The sequence below is a fragment of the Hemitrygon akajei genome, unplaced genomic scaffold, assembly GCF_048418815.1.
Source record: "Hemitrygon akajei unplaced genomic scaffold, sHemAka1.3 Scf000092, whole genome shotgun sequence".
Taxonomy (NCBI): Eukaryota; Metazoa; Chordata; class Chondrichthyes; order Myliobatiformes; family Dasyatidae; genus Hemitrygon; species Hemitrygon akajei.
This window is the reverse complement of record NW_027331978.1, coordinates 1,610,247-1,630,027: the sequence shown is the minus strand read 5'-3', so window position 1 is coordinate 1,630,027 and position 19,781 is coordinate 1,610,247. Positions and strand designations below refer to the sequence as shown.

General features: G+C 42.0%; 1 pseudogene; it reads right to left on the bottom strand.

Annotated features, from left to right (window-relative positions):
* LOC140722882 (uncharacterized) overlaps positions 1–13,192 on the bottom strand; it is a 61,362-nt pseudogene extending 48,170 nt beyond the window's left edge.
* Between the last annotated feature and the right edge of the window lie 6,589 nt (positions 13,193–19,781).

The window sequence follows — 19,781 nt, the reverse complement described above, 5'->3', positions numbered from 1 at the left end:
CACACCCTGCCTCATGTTTGAGCAGGCATTCCTGGAGCAGCTGCCCGAGGACATACGCCTGCTGCTGTCCGACGCGGATTTCAGCGACCCCCGGAAGGTGGCAGCCCGGGCGGACTTGCTGTGGAACGCCAAGAAGGTGAGTGGGGCGTCCATCTCACTGATCACCGGGCCACGCTCCCAGCAGCAGACCAGTCCAGGCCCGGCCGCAGAGCCCGCTAAACCCAAAGGCCAGGGTGTGGAGCCCAACGATCAATGGTGTTTCTACCACCAGCGGTGGGGTGCAGAAGCCCGCCGTTGTCGCCCGCCCTGCCAGTTCCCGGGAAACGCCAGGGCCAGCCGTCGCTGATGGCTACGGCGGCTGGCCATCGGGATAGCCTCCTGTATGTGTGGGACAAGAGGTCGGGACGCCGTTTTTTGGTCGACACCGGTGCCGAGATCAGCGTCTTACCTCCGACGAGTTACGACACCCGCAGCAGGGCGCCGGGTCCCCCCCTGAGGGCTGTGAACGGCAGCACTATAAGGACCTATGGCACCCGTCCGGTGCAGCTACGGTTCGACTCCAGCCAGTTCACGTGGGACTTCACACTGGCCACCGTAGCGCAACCGCTTCTGGGTGCGGATTTCTTGCGGGCTCACAGCCTACTGGTCGACCTGCCCAGGAAGAGACTGCTTCACGCCGAGACCTTTCAGACGTTCTCCCTGGGTGCAGCCCAGTTGCCAGCCCCTCACCTCGGCTCCATCACGCTGTCCGACAACGACTTCATCAGGGTCCTGGCGGATTTCCCATCGGTTTTGGCATCGCAGTTCGCGGCAGCCATGCCCCGACACGGCGTACAGCACCACATCCCGACCCAGGGACCACCCCTCCACGCCCGTGCTCGGCGGCTTCCCCCTGACAAGCTCCGACTGGCGAAGGAGGAGTTCAAGAGGATGGAGGAATTGGGGATCATCCGGCGGTCCGACAGCCCATGGGCCTCCCCCCTGCACATGGTGCCCAAAGCGACAGGGGGCTGGAGACCGTGCGGCGACTACCGCAGGCTGAACGAGGCTACAACACCGGACCGCTACCCTGTGCCGCACATTCAGGACTTTGCAGCAAACCTGTACGGCGCACGGATCTTCTCCAAGGTAGACCTCGTCCGAGGATACCATCAAATCCCGATGCATCCGGACGACGTCCCCAAAACGGCTCTCATCACCCCGTTTGGCCTGTCTGAGTTCCTCCGCATGCCGTTCGGCCTGAAGAATGCCGCACAGACTTTCTGGGGCCCACGCCAAATTTCTCCAACCGTCTGAGGTGAAAGAGGCGCACAGACCACGTGAGTTCCCCGGTGATGTTTATGCCGAGCAACTTAAAGCCGTTCAACCCCTCAACCCAGGTACATTGATGTCAATAGGGAAGAGCCTGTCATTTGCTTAGTACAGCTGAAAATACATTTATTGACATGTTTCGTTTTAATTAAGTTGTGGCACGTTAGTAAATGAATTCAACCGAAACATTTAAAATTCGCCTGATTGCTAAAACGTGTCTTCGCACTTAATACAGTGTAATTGCAGCCTATGATGATGATGATGATGATGATGATGATGATGATGATGGTGATGATGATAATAATAATAATAATAATAATAATAATAATAATAATAATAATAATAATAATAATAATAATAATAATAATAATAATAATAATAATAATTTAGTGATCCCGCGTGGCCTAGTGGATAAGGCATCGGACTAGCAACCTGAAGGTCACTGGTTCGAGCCTCAGCTGAGGCAGCATGTTTGTGTCCTTGAGCAAGGCAGTTAACAACACATTGCTCTGTGACGACACCGTGGCCAAGCTGCTTGGGTCCTAGTGCCCTTCGTTTGGACAACATCGGTGGCGTGGAGAGGGGAAGGTTTGCAGCCTGGGCAACTGTCGGTCTCTCATACAAACCTGCCCAGGCCTGCCCCCTGGAAAAACCTTCTAAGGCGCAAATTCATGGTCTTACGAGACTAACGGATCCCTATTATTAGTGATCCCGAATGGGAAATTCTTTCATTAGAGCAGTAACTTTTAAAAACACACTATTGAAGAATTTAAGACTATTTTGATATATAGAGATTGTGAATGTTCCTGAGGTTTAGCTAAAATCAGCAAGAAGGAGGTTGCGGCGCCGGGAGGGGTGCAGCCAATATGTTGTGATCAAGGTCTAAGTTCAAAGTCAAGCAATGTTCTTGTTAAGTGTTTTTAGTTACACCCGCTGTATCTATATAATGAAGCGTGACTACAAGCTAAGCAGAGCCCTCACACACCGCTCTCAGGTGCAGAGGCTCTCTGTGATATCATGTATAATAAAGTCCTTCAGTTTGAAACAATTCTCTGAGTCGGCCTGATTTGTTCTGTCTGCTGCTCCAGAGATTTATCTGCAACAGATTGGCGACGAGGATGGGATCCTCAATTTAGTCTTCTGGCTGAAAGGGGGAGGCTGGAAGAGCGGGATCCAGAAAAGGAACCCTAAGCGGAAAAGGAAAAGCAAGATAAAAAAGCGCCGACCAACTTGGGAAGGGAAATCAGTCTGCATTCCTCAGTTGGCTTGTCCAAATGTGTGAGATTTACAAACCATTGAAAATTACAGCACAGAAACAGGCCTTTTGGCCCTTCCTGGCTGTGCAGAACCAATTTTCAGCCTAGTCCAATTGACCTGCACCTGGACCATATCCCTCCATACACCTCTCATCCATGTACCTGTCCAAGCTTTTCTTAAATGTTAAAAGTGAGCCCGCATTTACCACTTCATCTGGCAGCTCATTCCACACTCCCACCGTTCTCTGTGTGAAGAAGTCCACCCCCCCCATGTTCCTTTTAAACTTTCCCCTTTCACCCTTAACCCATGACCTCTTTTTAAAAAATTTTTCTCCCCTGGCCTCAGTGGAAAAAGCCTGCTTTCATTCATTCTATCTATACCATGTTACCACTGAGTGACAGGCCCTGAGCTGGAATGATGAACAGACCCCAGCGCATGCGCAAGCATTGTGTAAAACGGCAGCTGACCTGCATGAGAGAGTGCGACAGGCGCTGCCCCCTGTGGGAAGCGAGATTAAGCATCCTTTTCCAACCCGCTGAAGGGGTATATGTAAAGGAGATAAAAAAGGACTCTTTTTCTCCTAGGTGGAAGCGCCCTTACACAGTGCTGATAATAACCAGAACCGCGGTGAAGTTTGAAGGAAAAGGAGAATGGATTCACGCTACTAGGTGCAAACGGCACCAGGAATTAGAAGACAAGAATGCATGAAGCTAACAAGCCAGATGCTTTTATGAGGATTGATACTGCGGGGAGTCAGTGTGGCCTTGTCCAGAAATACCTCTTTGTCCTTATGTCACACTCATGCCAGTCATTAACGTGAAGAGTTGGACTCTTGTTGGGTGTGTGTAAAGATACCTCAGCATGCCGCCCATCACTGGAAGGGATCCCCATGAACGGAAGCGAAAAGCTCTCTGTTCAACTTATGAAACTATTTGACACATCCTATTCCAGCTTTAGAACGAGAGATTGGCAGAAGGACTGTGATGTCAGCGAAGGGGATTGTGGATGGTACCTCCCTACCCCGATGGAGGGAAAAAGGATGCCCTCCTTCGAGTTAGTAAATACACAGAAAACTGTAAATGGAATTTGTTACTGCAATACGGCGGGGGGAGATGGGAGATTTTTGGGTCATTGTTCTTGTACTGAACGGAGGGTGGGTCCTCCTCCGCTTACTCCTAATGTGCCTTACTGGGTATGTGGGGAAAGAGCTTGTCCTTGGCTTGCAAGGCCGCCAGGCGAAAGTCGGAATGTGTCCCCAGGAAACTGGACGAGCTGCTGTTATCTGGCCTATATATTGCCCTCCATGCATCCTATAAAAGATATATCGCAACATCCTTATTGAAGGCGAAGTAAGCGAGGGATAACTGAAAGTGAAAGGTTTTGAATGTTAGCATTTCCCTCATGCGGCGTGGCCCGAAATTCACGAGAAATTATTAGTATGGCAACCGCTCTAGAGATATTGGCCAATGACGATGCCGATACACTAACTCACGCAAGGGAAAGACCTAACAACAAAGGTAGTTGCCCTTAGAATGGTAGCCTTGCAAAATAGAATGGCCCTGGACCTGCTCTGAGCCGAAAAAGGAGGGGCAAGCGCCGTGGTAGGGCAGGAATGTTGTACTTATATTCCCGATGCGTCAGAAAACACAACTCACCTTAGTCAACACATTAGAGGAAAGATTAAGTAGTCTACGAAGATAGGGAAACAGTTTTTTTATTTTCAGGAACGAAATGGTGGGAAATACTAGAGGGTTGGTTTTCTGGCTGAGGAAGCTGGATTACCCATGGGATAATTATAGTGGTAATAATATGTGTTTTAGGATGCTGTGTATGTGGATTATTACGATTGTATTGTGACCAGTTAATGAAAACAGATTTACTCGGACCTGAAAATGACCCTATCATACCCCAGATGGTGAGGGAAATGCGCAGTAAGCGAAACTGGTGGACAGATGAGGTACATCCTGGCAAAGAAATACCCCTTCAGGAGGGATATGAACCCCTTATGAGGAAGAGGAGTAATTACTTCATGAGGAGTGTTGATCTGAAAAGATGAACAACGAGGGAATTGTGGAAGAATTTAAGACACTTTGGATATGCAGGGGTTAACCTAATCGCCTGTGAATACTCTTACAATTTAGCTAAAATCCTTGCAGGTCTTGGAATTCAGCGAATGTCCTTCCAAGAAAGATGTTGTGGCCCCGCATTTACGCAATGCTCTTGTTTGTTGCAATCTCGTTCTAAGATCAAAGTCACGTTGTTGGTTGAAATCTAGTCCTAAGTTCGAAGTCAACCAATGCTCTTGTTAAGTGCTTTTAGTCACGTACTCTGTGTCTATATAATGAAGCGGGTCTGCAAGACAAACAGAGCCCCCAAGCACCGCTCTTAGGTGCAGAGGCTCTCCGTGATATCACGTATAAATAAAGCCCTTTAGTCTGAAACGATTCTCTGAGTCGACCTGATTTGTTCTGTCTGCTGCTCCTGAGATTTTTTCTCAACAAACTATATGTCGCATATGCACTTTATGTCAACTTGCATATGTACAGCATATTCTACCTGTTAATATTATTGTATTGCTTTAATATTATTTTTTGTGCGGTATGTGATATATGTTCTGTGTTTTCCACTTTGGTCTCTGTTTCGTTTCGCTGCATACATGTGTACAGATCAATAAAACTATATCTGAACTTCAGCTTTAAATTGGACTTGAGTGTTGAACAATTTCCATATTTCACTCTGACGCGATCCTTAGACCATAAGACCATCAGCATAATTAGGCCCTTCAGCCCATCGTGTCTGCTTTGCCATTTCATCATGGCCGAGCCCGGAATCCACACAACTCTATAAATCTTCCTTTTTATCACATCCTTCGATGTCCTGGTCTATCAGGAAACGGTCAACTTCTGTCTTAAATACATCCACGGACTTGGCTTCCGCCTCAGTCTGTGGCAGGACCTTCCACAGCGCGCTACTTTCTATCTGAAGAAAATCCTCTTTCCCTCTGTTCCAAAAGTTGGTCCATCAATTTTGATGATATGCCCTCGTCTGGGTCCCCCCACTATAGGAAACATGCCCTCCACATCCACCCAATATAGTCCCTTCAAAATTCGTTAGGTTTCAGTGAGATCCCTGTGTATGCTTTGTTACGTATTCGGGCAACAATAATATAGATGAGTTAGGCAAGGGGTTTTATAACAAATAACACGTTTATTAAACACTGATAACAAACCCCCTTCAAATGTAAACAAACCCAAACAATGGTCCGAGCTCAGCTGCTGGCAGCTGGTCAGACAGTTCTTAATAGCTTTGCAGTCTCAAACAGTCTTTAAAGTAGTATTGAAAAAAAACAGTTCTCCAAAGCGAATTGCCGAATGAAAACAGTTCAAAGAACGATATGCCGACAGTTCAAAAGCTCACGGTACTTTTAAAAGGAGAGACTTTTTAAAGCGATGTAAATTCTCTTCCACGTCGATGTCCTTCGATTCCCAGCGTCGAACTCCCACGTCGAATTTTATTAAATATAACAACTTAAAGTGACTGACCTTCCTTCCAAAATATTCTCAATCTCCCGCTTTTCCCAGCGGAGACTATCGTGAGAATAGTAAACGAAATCCTTCCAAATGAGGATCACACAAGGTCGAAGTCAATCCATCGAAAATCGATTCTTCTCAATTTGTCTTCCAAACTTCACTCTCCATCAGCAAATAAACCGTTGGCTCTGACCTTTTAAACTTTAGGCATTATATAAAACTTCATTTATAACTAAACTGCGTCATCACATTAAATCACACAGTAACATGAAGTCATCTTGGCAAATCCAGCCACGAACTGCCCCACCCGACAGGGTGGGTCTTCCTTTTATACCCTGTAGAAAAAACCTGTCACATGACCTCTACTGGCGGGAAAATGACATCACTCCACCATTACCTCATGCCCAGTATAACTTCAACCCCAGTCACGTGACAAGGGTACCACCGTCACGTATCACGGGTACGTAACACCTCCCTCCAAAAAAAAAACATTTTTGGTCTGACAAGAACAAAAATTTTTAACAATTACTTACAAAAAAAAACAAATGTATAAATTATATAACATACACAATATACAATACAGTAGGAGTGTTACAATAAAAAAAACCACTCCAAAAAAAACATTGTACATTCAACATCGAGATAGACAATCAGCAACCACATTATCTTTACCTTTAATATGAGTTATCACAATATTGTACTCTTGTAACATCAAACTCCAATTTAACAATCTTCTGTTTTTGTTTTTCATCTTACTCAGAAAAACTAACGGATTATGATCAGTGTAAACAATAAGTGGTTTTTGAGTTGTACCAACATATACCTCAAAATATTCCAAAGCTAAAACAAGAGATAGCAATTCTTTCTCTATTGTTGAATAGTTTCTTTGATGCTTATTAAATTTCTTAGAAAAGTAAGCTACTGGATGATCAACCTCATCACCCTCATTCCTTTGCATCAATACTGCTCCCGCAGCTTCATCACTAGCATCTACAGCTAATGAAAAAGGTTTTTCAAAGTCAGGTGCCTTAAGCACAGGTTGTTGACATATCATTGTTTTCAATTTTTCAAATGCTTCCTGATAAAACACTGTCCACACAAACTTTACATTCTTCTGCAGAAGATTAGTTAATGGAAGGGCAACATTAGCAAAATTCTTACAAAATTTTCGATAATATCCTACCATCCCCAAAAACCTTCTGAGAGTTTTTTTCCCCGTCGGAGTGGGAATTTCCAAAATTGCCTGAACTTTTGCCTGAACAGGAGCTACCTTACCTTGACCTACAACATAACCAAGGTAAGTCACAGTAGCATGTCCAAATTCACTCTTGGCTAAATTAATAGTCAAGTTAGCTTTTGAAAGCTTTTCAAACAATTTCTCCACCGCAATAATGTGTGCTTCCCAAGTATCATTTCCTGTCACTAAATCATCAATATAAGCATCAGTATCTTTCAAACCCTGAATTACAGAATTAATCATCCTCTGAAAAGTACCTGGCGCATTCTTCATCCCAAATGGAAGAACATTATACTCATATAACCCAGATGGAGTTACAAATGCAGAAATCTCTCTACCTCTGTCTGTTAATGGAACACACCAATACCCTTTCAATAAATCAATCTTTGTAAGGAACTTTGCTTTTCCAACCTTATCTACACAATCATCTACTCTAGGAATTGGATATGCATCTGTTTTCGTTACAGCATTCACCTTCCTATAGTCCGTACAAAACCTAATACTACCATCAGGTTTTGGCACCATAACACATGGCGAACTCCAATTCGAGTTAGAATGTCTAATAATATCATTCTCTAACATGTATTCAATTTCCTTCTCAGCAAGTTCACATTTTTCCATGTTCATCCTATATGGATGTTGTTTAATAGGTTTGGCATCTCCAACACCTACATCATGTGAAGCTATAGTAGTCCTTCTCGGAACATCTGGAAACAAATCCTTATACTTAAAAATCAATTCCTTCATCTGTTGTTTCTGCTCTAGCTGTAAATGTGCTAATTTCTCATCCATATTTTCCAAAATAGTCGAATTAGGTAACCTAACAGAAACAATGTTAGATTTAGAATGAAAGTCAGATGAATCATCTATCATGTTCCCAGTTAAATCCAACTCATTCTCACTAACCACAACAGTCACAGTATCAGATTGTTTCTCAAAATATGGTTTAATCATATTTATGTGGCAAAGTTGTGTTGACCTTCTACGATCTGGAGTTTTTATTACATAATCCACATCATTAACTCTAGACACAATTTCATAAGGTCCATGAAATCTAGCTTGTAAAGGATTTGTCTGCACTGGGAAAAGAACCAACACCTTATCTCCAGGCTTAAACATCCTCATCCTAGCTTCCTTATCATACCAAGTCTTCATTTTCTCCTGAGCCAACTTCAAATTTTCCTTGGCTAAGCTACAAGCTCTATGTAACCTGTCCTTAAATTTCAAAACATAGTCCAACAAATTAGTATGCACTTCCTTACTAATCCACTGTTCCTTCAATAAAGCTAAAGGTCCTCTAACTCTATGTCCAAACACAAGTTCAAATGGACTAAAACCTAAAGAATCCTGTACCGATTCCCTTACTGCAAATAAAAGTAAGTTTATACTCTCATCCCAGTCACCTTCATTCTCCACACAATATGTCCTAATCATATTCTTGAGAGTAGAATGAAACCTCTCCAAGGCACCTTGCGATTCTGGATGGTATGCAGACGAAGTAATTTGCTTAGCTCCCAATTTATAAACTATCTGTTGAAACAATCCAGACATAAATTTACTACCTTGATCAGTTTGTATTTCCTTAGGCAATCCAAAATAAGTAAAGAATTTTATAAGAGCCTTCGTCACAGTTTTAGCTTTTATATTCCTAAGTGGTACTGCCTCTGGAAACCTAGACGAAGTACACATGATAGTCAACAAATACTGATAACCAGTTTTTTGTCTTTGGTAATGGACCAACACAATCTACAATAACTTTAGAAAACGGTTCACCGAATGCTGGAATAGGTTGTAATGGAGCTACTGGTGTAACCTGATTTGGTTTACCCACAATTTGACAAGTATGGCACGTCTTACAAAACATCGCCACATCTTTTCTTAAACCAGGCCAGTAAAAATGTTTTAAAATCTTGTCCACAGTTTTCCTTACCCCTTGATGTCCACCTAAAGGCACACTATGAGCTAAAGTCAAAATCTCATTCCGATAAACTTTAGGAACAACCACTTGATAAACAACATTCCATTCCTCACTTGCAGGAATTGTAGGCGACCTCCACTTCCTCATCAACACTCCTTTTTCCAAATAATATCCTACTGACACCTTCTCAATTTCACTACCTAGTAAAGCTTGTTCCCTTAATTTTACAATCTCAGGATCTCTATTCTGCTCTGCTATCATCTCCTTCCGTGACAGAGATAAATCTTCATAGTCAGACTTACTCCCAGAACCTTGTTCAGACAACGAAGGTAAGAAAGTTTCTGACACATCCTCAAAACTCAAATCCTGAGTTGAACAGTCATGAGTAACAACCTCATTCTGCACATCAATCTTTTTAGCCATAGCTCTAGTCACAACACAAGAAAAATCTGTGTTAGAATTCACCTCAGGTACCTCTGACTCCATTGTCAAATGCACTTCAGGAAAAACTTGTCCACCTGCCAAGTCATTACCTAACAATAAAGAAATACCCCTCACAGGTAAGCTATGCTGTAATCCTACCTTAACAAATCCTGTAACTAACCCTGACTTTAAATTTACTTCATGTAAACATACAGGCATAAAATCACTTCCAACACCTCTTATGTAATTCACCTCACCAGTATCACTCTCTTTATTAAACTTCAACACACTATCTAACATCAGTGATTGAGAAGCTCCAGTATCCCTAAGAATCTTTATTGGCACCAGAGTAGATCCTTCTTTCAAGGATACAAACCCTTCAGTTATAAAATGATCATATCCCTTTCTAACTTTGTCAGACTCTAACAAATCCTCATTTGTGTTTACCAAACCCTGTAACTTTACAGGTGCTTCAGTATGTTGCACACAAGCATCCGGAACTGCTTCCTTCTCTTTCTTTTTCAATTTGAAACAGTTAGCTATTACATGGCCAGGCTTCTTACAATAGTTACAAATAAGACCAAACTGTCTTTCCTTCACAGGTTTTCCTTCCTCATTACCTCTCTCATTAACCTCTGATTTAATTTCTGATTTACCTGGAGTCTCCATATTATTTTTCCTCTTAAAAATTCTACCCTGAGGAAATTTATTCTTATGGATTAAAACATACTCATCAGCTAATCTAGCACAGTCCTGCAATTTATCAGTATCCCTCTCATTTAAGTAGGTCCTTACTTCAACAGGAATGCTTCTTTTAAATTCCTCCATTAAAATCAGCTCTCTCAATGTATCATAGTCCTCATTTACATTTTTAGAAGAAACCCATCTCTCAAAACACATAGCTTTATCATAGGCAAATTCCACATAAGTCTTTTCCACAGACTTTTTCAAACTCCTGAATCTTTCCCTGTACGCTTCTGGGACCAATTCATACGAATTGAGAATATTTTCTTTCACAATATCATAATCTAATGCTTGCGCAGCAGTTAAAGCTGTGTAAACGTGTCGTGCCTTGCCTTTGATTACACTCTGTAATAACACTGACCATTTATCTTTCGGCCACTCTGACATCCGAGCAATAGTTTCAAAATGTTGAAAATATCTCTCCACTTCTGTTTCACTAAATGGAGGGACCAATTTAATTTCTTGGCTAGCAACAAACGGTTTTCTAGAATCAGCAGACTGTTCTACAGACCTTAATTTCGCCATTGCATATTCAAAATCTCTCTGCTTTTGCTCAATTTCCAATTTATAACGTTCCAACCTCATTTGTTCAATTTGCAACTGCATCTCCAGATTACTTATTGGAAACGATTCTAAAATCGATTCTTCAAAATGACCCGAAGCCACAAAATGTGATGCGATCTTTCTCTGTATTACAGCTTTTGATGTAGTTGGCAAAATCCCTTTAAGATGCAACCGATTAGCAAGTTCAGAGACTTCAGTTTTTTTCGCCTTCGCTAACAAATCCGCGACTGGCGAATCCAGAAACTCATCAATATTCATCGTTGCCGAATACCACTCACAAGCCAATCAAACAAAAAAAAATCGAGCAATCCCCGTTACCAATACACCGATTCAAAATTCAAAAAACTTTTTAAACTCAAATAATTCAATCCCGAACGTAGCCCCCATAATTATGTTACGTATTCGGGCAACAATAATATAGATGAGTTAGGCAAGGGGTTTTATAACAAATAACACGTTTATTAAACACTGATAACAAACCCCCTTCAAATGTAAACAAACCCAAACAATGGTCCGAGCTCAGCTGCTGGCAGCTGGTCAGACAGTTCTTAATAGCTTTGCAGTCTCAAACAGTCTTTAAAGTAGTATTGAAAAAAAACAGTTCTCCAAAGCGAATTGCCGAATGAAAACAGTTCAAAGAACGATATGCCGACAGTTCAAAAGCTCACGGTACTTTTAAAAGGAGAGACTTTTTAAAGCGATGTAAATTCTCTTCCACGTCGATGTCCTTCGATTCCCAGCGTCGAACTCCCACGTCGAATTTTATTAAATATAACAACTTAAAGTGACTGACCTTCCTTCCAAAATATTCTCAATCTCCCGCTTTTCCCAGCGGAGACTATCGTGAGAATAGTAAACGAAATCCTTCCAAATGAGGATCACACAAGGTCGAAGTCAATCCATCGAAAATCGATTCTTCTCAATTTGTCTTCCAAACTTCACTCTCCATCAGCAAAGAAACCGTTGGCTCTGACCTTTTAAACTTTAGGCATTATATAAAACTTCATTTTTAACTAAACTGCGTCATCACATTAAATCACACAGTAACATGAAGTCATCTTGGCAAATCCAGCCACGAACTGCCCCACCCGACAGGGTGGGTCTTCCTTTTATACCCTGTAGAAAAAACCTGTCACATGACCTCTACTGGCGGGAAAATGACATCACTCCACCATGACCTCATGCCCAGTATAACTTCAACCCCAGTCACGTGACAAGGGTACCACCGTCACGTATCACGGGTACGTAACAGCTTCTAAATTCTAGTGAATACAGACCCAAAGCTGCCGAACGCTCTTCATATGCCAACCCAGTCCTTCCCGGAATCCTTCACGTGAATGTCCTCTTGAATCTGTCCAATAACAACGGATCCTTTCTGAGATCCGGGGCTCATAGCTGATGACGTCACTCCAAGTGCGGACTGACTACTGACTTATAAAGGCTCAGCATTATCTCCTTGCTTTTATATCCTGTTCCACCTGAAGTAAATGCTGGCATTGCATTTGCCTTCTTCACCTCAAACTCAGCCTGTAGCTTCACCTTCTGCAAGTCTTGCACGGGGACGCCCAAGTTCATCTGCATCCTGAAGTTTGAATTTTTACCCATTTTGATAACAGTCTGCACTATTGTTCCTTTTACCAAAATGATGGCCATTCTTTTCTCCACACTATATACCATCAGCCACATTTTTGCCCACTCTTGCAATTTGTCTAAGTTCTGCTGTAATCGCTTTGCTTCCTAGGCAGTACCGACCCCTCCTGCGATCTTTGTATCACCTGTAAACCTTGCCACAAAGCCATCAATTCCATTATCCAAATCATTGACAAAGGTTTGAAAAGTAGCGCACCCAGTACTGACCTCTGAGGAACACCACTAATCACTGGCAGCCAGCCACTGCTGCCTCCTGTCCGTCAGCCAGTCCACAATGCATGCTGGTATCTTCCCTGTAACGCCGATACTTCCTGAAAATGGAAGTCTTCGCAATTGTAACAGAATTTGAATCAATTGGAATGATGAAGGACATTGAGAATGGCTGATGTTCAAATTGGCGAACGTGCTGGTTTACAAAAACTATCTGATATGTTTGTAGAGAATTGCTTAATGTAAATAACCCCGGCACTGAGATGGATTCGACATTTGACTTACCTCAGCTCCGAAGGCAGACAGAATATCATACATCATCGACCTAATTTCGATGTAATCCGACATATTGATGAACTGTGGACATTATCTCACGAACAGTGGCCGTTCTGCATGGTTGTTGGCGTACTCACGTTTCGTATCACATACCTGCCAGCGCACATACACACTGTGGTTCATCACCACACTGCGCGAATTTATCTAATTTACAAAATGTACTTTTCAGGAGTGGGGATCACTGATAGTGTTCAGTGTGCATCACCACTCAAACTTGTAGTCTGACACCTTCTGAGGCGCCGACGTCGCTCCGCTGAAGCACATTAATTCCCCCGTCCCAGCACTGAGCCGGTAACTTTGTATATAACATTTTATGAGATCATAACAAAAAAAAAACAACATTTTGTGTCTCTCTACCTCCAACAGTGCGTGATGTAGGAAGTTCCTTATCACCCATATACTTTGTAGATGAAAGGTGTAAGACAATCTTCCACATGGCTCTTTAAACCCTGAATATCGTAGAAAATACTCGGGTCATACTAATCTCTGCTCACGGAAAGAAAGCCTCAGTGACATCCTCTTCTATTTCATTGGTAATATCGATTGCCCAGTGAAGGGGCAACTTTGTAATCTCTCCGACGAAGTCTGAGAAGTTTCATGGGAACAAGCGGCTTCGGGACCCACACCGAAGTAATGTGAAAGCACAGGCGGCTCTAAACGCTTAAATATCAGCGTTTTCAGTGCTGATGGAGGTGATTTATATCTGCTTGTTTGGAGTAACCATATCATATATAACAGTGACTCTCCACCAGCTATAACAGAATATATCATCAGTGACGTCAGAGTCCCGTCACTACCCCATTGCCGGGATGCTGCATCAATTGTTTGGTTTCAATGACGTCACATTCAGGAAGGAATCACAGCCTGTAAGGTTAGACAAAGACTAACGGGTTGACATTAGACTGGACGCATGATGAGAAAGGTTATTGAAGAATTATGTGTAAAGTAAAGGCAAGCGCAGCATCAGTAATGTTATAGTCAGTGGGAATCAGCAGAACGCTGTGTAACAAATGCAGTTACGGAACCGAGCGGGACCTCTCTACTGAGTTACTGTGGGACAACGAAAGGGCCCTCCTGGAGCGATGCTCTCCGCGGGCGAGGGGAGCGCTGACGTCACTCCCTCGGGGGTGGGGGTGTTCTGTTGTGGAATGTGAATGAAGGAGCTTCATGATCCAGCTGCTCAGTCCATCAGCTGGGGAACAGGTGGCACCGGAGCGGAACATCAACCCTTGTTTGTTCATTGGCTGTAAGTAACGTCATTCATTGCACAACCCGCCTACCCGTGACGGAGAATTCGTGTTCCCTATAAATTAGCAGGGTATCGTGGTCCGAGTCACACGCTGATGTAAACTGCACAACGGGAGATAATTCAAGCAATCGGACATGAGTCGACCGGCGATCCTACAGGTGAAAGACGTTTGTTACCCTGTTCTAGCGGTGTTTGGTTTACCCGGTAAGTCGTATTAATACATTGTCTAATAGCTACTGTTTTTCGGCAGGACATTGTTATTTTTAATGAAGTATGATCCGAAGATGCGCCGCAATGTGTCCATTGTACAAGCTGCTCAATAGGCGCTGTATCGTTCCCTGTCCACACGGCCGGTGAGGAGACATTCCTCTGGACACAGGAGGCCGTCTCCTCATGACAGGTGCAAAGAGAACGGAGGGATGCCATCGCTGAAATAGCAGTAGTGTTTCACTCAGGAGGAAATGTATTTTCTATCGTGCCTGTCCGAGAATAAAAGTGTACTACAACAGCAGTAGTGTTTCGCTAAATATTTTGAAGTCTGTCGCGAATTTTGATATAATTCCCATACGAAGGTGAGTAGAAATTTAAACAATACTACGAATTCGGCTTCAATTTTGTATTGCGCAACTCCAACTCAATAACTCAACCCCAGTGCTGAAAGTCCTGATTTGTGATGGCCGATGTGCAAAATGATCTCTGTGCCACCCGGTTTACCCGTTGTTTTACTTTAAATGAATGATGGATCTGTATTTACATCTCCGTTTCTTTTATGCGGAGCACCTCACAACCTACCATTCACCATGCAATGGTAACCTGGTTTACCCTCCAGCAGGGCGGCACATTACCCAGGCTCCCGGTAAATTACACGTGCTGTTTGTCAGCCCGTTTCCAGCTGGTGAAGATCACACTGCGAAGATGCCTTTCCGTCCTGCCTATGCTTACTCTCAGACCACCGTACTAAACAGAAATACATCCAGACATATTTCAGAAATAAGTTGTAAGATTCCGCTGTCTTCCTCCGTCAGTGATGTCTTAATCTGTTATTGTTTTTTTTTCTGTTGCAGCCAATTTGTTAACAATTATTATTCTGTCCCGGGGGAAATGCGGTCTTTCCAAATGCATCTCTGCCTACATGACGATGATGGCTGTGTCAGATCTATTGGTCATTCTAATCAATGTCCTTGTCTATGAGATTTTAATATTCCGCCTGTCGAGTTCATTTCTGCATTATACGGAAGTCCTTAAAGCCACGATCTACGTGCTGGCGGTCACTCTGGAACTATCACGGTGGTACACGGTGGCCTTCACCTGTGATCGATATGTTGCCATATGTTGTCAGAAGTTTAAAACAAAATACTGCAGAGTGAAGACAGCCAGAATCCTGGCAGCAGTAATACTGGCGGTGCTTTGCTTGGAGAATATACCCTTCTTGTTTGCATTTCAGCCTCAACGAATAATTGGAAATATTTCGTGGGGTATTCGCCCGAAATTGGACATCGTCAACTCTCCAAGTTTCGTCGCGCTCAGCAGATTCAAAACCTTTCAAAACCTGCTGTGTGCATTTGGTTTAATACTTCTATGTAACGGGATGACGGCCAGTCACATCTTAGTGGCCAGCAAATCCCGGAGGAGCTTCCGAACCCATAAGAGTAAGACTGAACGTGACCCGGAAATGGAGAACAGGAAAAAGGGCATCATATTACTCTTCTGTGTATCGGGCAGCGTTATACTACTTTGGCTGCCGTGGGCAGTGACCGATTTTATCGCCAGCCTAAACATGTATTTTGATCGCGACTATTACTCTGCCCGATATATCGCTGCTCAAACCGGGGTTCTGCTCACGAACATGAGTTCCTGTACAAACACGTGTATTTATGCAGCCACCCAAACTAACTTCAGGGCAGAGTTGAAAACGTTGATACTGTCTCCTTGGACGCTTATCCGGGAATTGATCAAGAGAAATGTAAGATCGTCTAAGGCTTTCTCCCCTAAGTAGAACTCAGTTCCAGCTCGCACACGTCTTACAGCAGGCAACATTTTGTAGAAGATCCGCGTTTTAAGTTTGATAATAAAATAAAAATTATCATTTAATACATCCCGATGCTGGTAACTGAAAGTGTCTCATTTGTATCTGATAAGAATTACCTCGAGGAAAAAATAAAATGTATGAATGCGTGGAATGGGCCGGATGGAACACAGTATTGAATTAGGAAAATCGTCATTTCAATGTTAAAGAAAACAGACTATTTGCACCCAACATTGGATCCCAGTAAAGCAGCAGAGAGCTACAGTCAATAACATCCTTATTCCACATTTCCCGATCTGTCCAGCCGTATCATATGAAACAGCGAAAAAGAGAAACAAAAACTTTTCGAATGCTGCACAACGGCCTCCAAAAACTTCAGCAGATATTGAGAATAGAAAATATTCTTTCTCAATAATTAGTACAAGAATACAAATTTTGGAAAGGCGTTTCAAAAGATCCTGTGTCATTTTAGCTTACGTTGTGTCGTTCCATTCATTTCGTGATCGGCAGTGCCACTCAGCTGTACCGGAACCTCCTCAATTGACCAGCCACCCCTCAGCAATAGAAGGCGATCTTCTATTCCCGATCCTGTAGACATTATATTCGATGCTACCCGGCGATATGCCTGGTTACGGAAATCAGCCCTTACAGAAGTCAGAGATCAACGCCTAAATATTTGGGTACCTTCTATGACAACTAATAAATAAGCACACGATGTATTCCTTTTCAAATTGATTTTATTAAATCATGTACAGGTGACCCACATTCACTTTCTAATTAAATCTGAATATGGTTCATATTTTAGGGAGGCGATACTATCACCAACGATCCACAGCACGCCAAGCAAACCCATCCCCAAAATGCCGGGACTCCGTGAAAACTGATTTATTCAGGTTATTAACAAGCAACACGAGAAGCTGATTCTCCTGGAGTCTCAAGATGGCGCTTATGGAGTGAAACCGTTTTAGGCTTCGCTCCAATCCTTTTTTTATTTTCTACCTACAAGCACCCCCTAATTGACCTGGTTATACCTATTCTAAAGGGGTTCATACTTATGAAATCTTTTTCAACTGTTTGAATCATTTTCAACCCGTTGAAATGTCTAAACAAAAGGAATCGAAACAGACGAAAGAACCGTTAACTCTGGAAGCAATTGCGAAACTTATGGACGAGAGACTTGAAAAACCGGAGAATAAATTAACCTCAAAGCTTTCTACGTTCGATCAAATTATAAAGACAGTCGATGGAAAACGTCAATTACTTTGGACGTTTTCGTCTCAGAAGTACTGGATACCCCTCCAATAATCGAACGTGCACATTGCATTTCCCGTTTTCAACCAGCTTCAGGTACGAAACCACGACCAGTGATACTCCGGATTCATTACCCTCATACCAAAGAACGTTTGATTCGGGCTGCCCGGAAAAAGGGTATGATCAGTTTTAATGATTTCAAATTTCGTATTCTGGAAGACTATAGTCCCGAAGTTTTAAGGGCAAGAATGGCTTTTAAATCGGTTATGTCGGAAATTCATCAGGACGGCTACAAGCAAACGCTGTTATTTCCAGCACAATTGAGAGTTACTCTCAAAGATGGGACCTATCGGCTGATCAAATCTCCAGCGGATGCTCAAAGTTTCCTTGAAGTATAGTACTTTTTTTTTTAACTACGCGTTGACTAATGTAATAATTAGTCTATAGATCCGGATCTTTTATAATTTGATGATTTTTTACGTGATGGTTAACAGTGTATTTCTTACCAACGGTAAAGGTCCGTTTTTTTGGTTTATCCCGAGTTCGTTCTTTTAATATTATTATTCTGTTAGTTCTGAAAGTAATTCATTAGGTTTTTATTTTAAGTTTATATACACTTTTTATACTTTTTACGTTAAAATATTCAGGTTTTTTTATAATAAAAAACTTTTCTAAGATGTCGTTTCTTTTCCTCAAAGACCTTAGTGCTGGGATACGTCACATGCGTTCTGATGTGTCTGAATGAGTTTAAGGACTTTCTTTTAAAACACTAATACACAATTATTCATTTATGGATTTTAACGTTTTAATTTTTTTCTTTTTTTAAATATTTTTTATATATAGAATAATAATTTTATAGTTTAATCTTTGTTATACTAACCCTTTCTTAAAATATGGGTGGTTTGTATCTTTTTTTACCTTTTGTGTTTGAGTTGCCGTCTTGAGACATGGGGATAAATTTAGAATTAGATTGCCTGCTTGCCTCTTTTTGGCTTTTTTCCCTGGGGTTTTGAGGGTGGAGGGAGGGAGATCTTTCTTTCAGCTTGCTTCACGTTTAGTTATACTTCATGGGCTGACTCGAAACTACAAAAATGGTTCCAGTGTCAGAACTTCCGGTTCCTCCTTGAACTTACTTCCCTCTTCCGGATTCATGAGTTCATCGTTTTTTTTTAACCTTATGTGTTAATTGTAATAAATATTGGCAATATGGATAAGATTATTAATTTTGTTTCTTGGAATACTAATGGTTTAAATCATCCGTCAAACTGAAAAAAATATTCAAAGTATTCCACAGAATGGATGCTAATATTGTCTTTGTACAAGAGACTCATGTGAGGAAGGTGGATCGTCAACGTTTTTTTCAGGTTTTGGAAGGGAAAACAGTATCACTCGAATTCCCAAGCCAAAGTAAGAGGCGTTTCCATTTTTATAGATTCTTCAACCTCCTTTATACACTATGAAACAATTTCGGACCCACAAGGTAGATTTTTACTTATTACTGGTTTACTTTTTAATCAAAAAGTTGTTTTAGTTGATGTTTATGCTCCAAGCACTGATTGTCCTGAATTTTTAAGTGTCTATTTACATCCTTTCCTAATTTGAATCAGTACATGCTAATGATGGGTGGGGATTTTAACTGCTGCTTAATCCCTTCGATAGATAGATCTAAGCCCACCCTAGCTCTTCCGAATAAATCGGCCTCTCTTATTATTCGTTTATGACTGATTCTGCAATTTCCGAAATTTGGCGTTTTTTACACCCCAATGACAAATAATTTTAATACTTTTCTCATGTTTATCATAATTATTCAAAAATTGACGTAAACATCGTTTACGTACCGATGTTATTGATTGTAAATATGATTATATTACCATTTCTGGCCATGCCCCTTTGAAGCTATCTGTTAAGAGAATGGATTCATCTTCTAACGCTAAATCTTGGATGTTCAACTCCTTTATTGCAGGACTCAGACTTTCTTAATTTTATTAAACAACAAATTGATTTGTGTTTCTCAACAGATTCTACTGCAGAGATCTCTAGTGGATCTTTATGGGACACTTTTAAAACGTTTATTC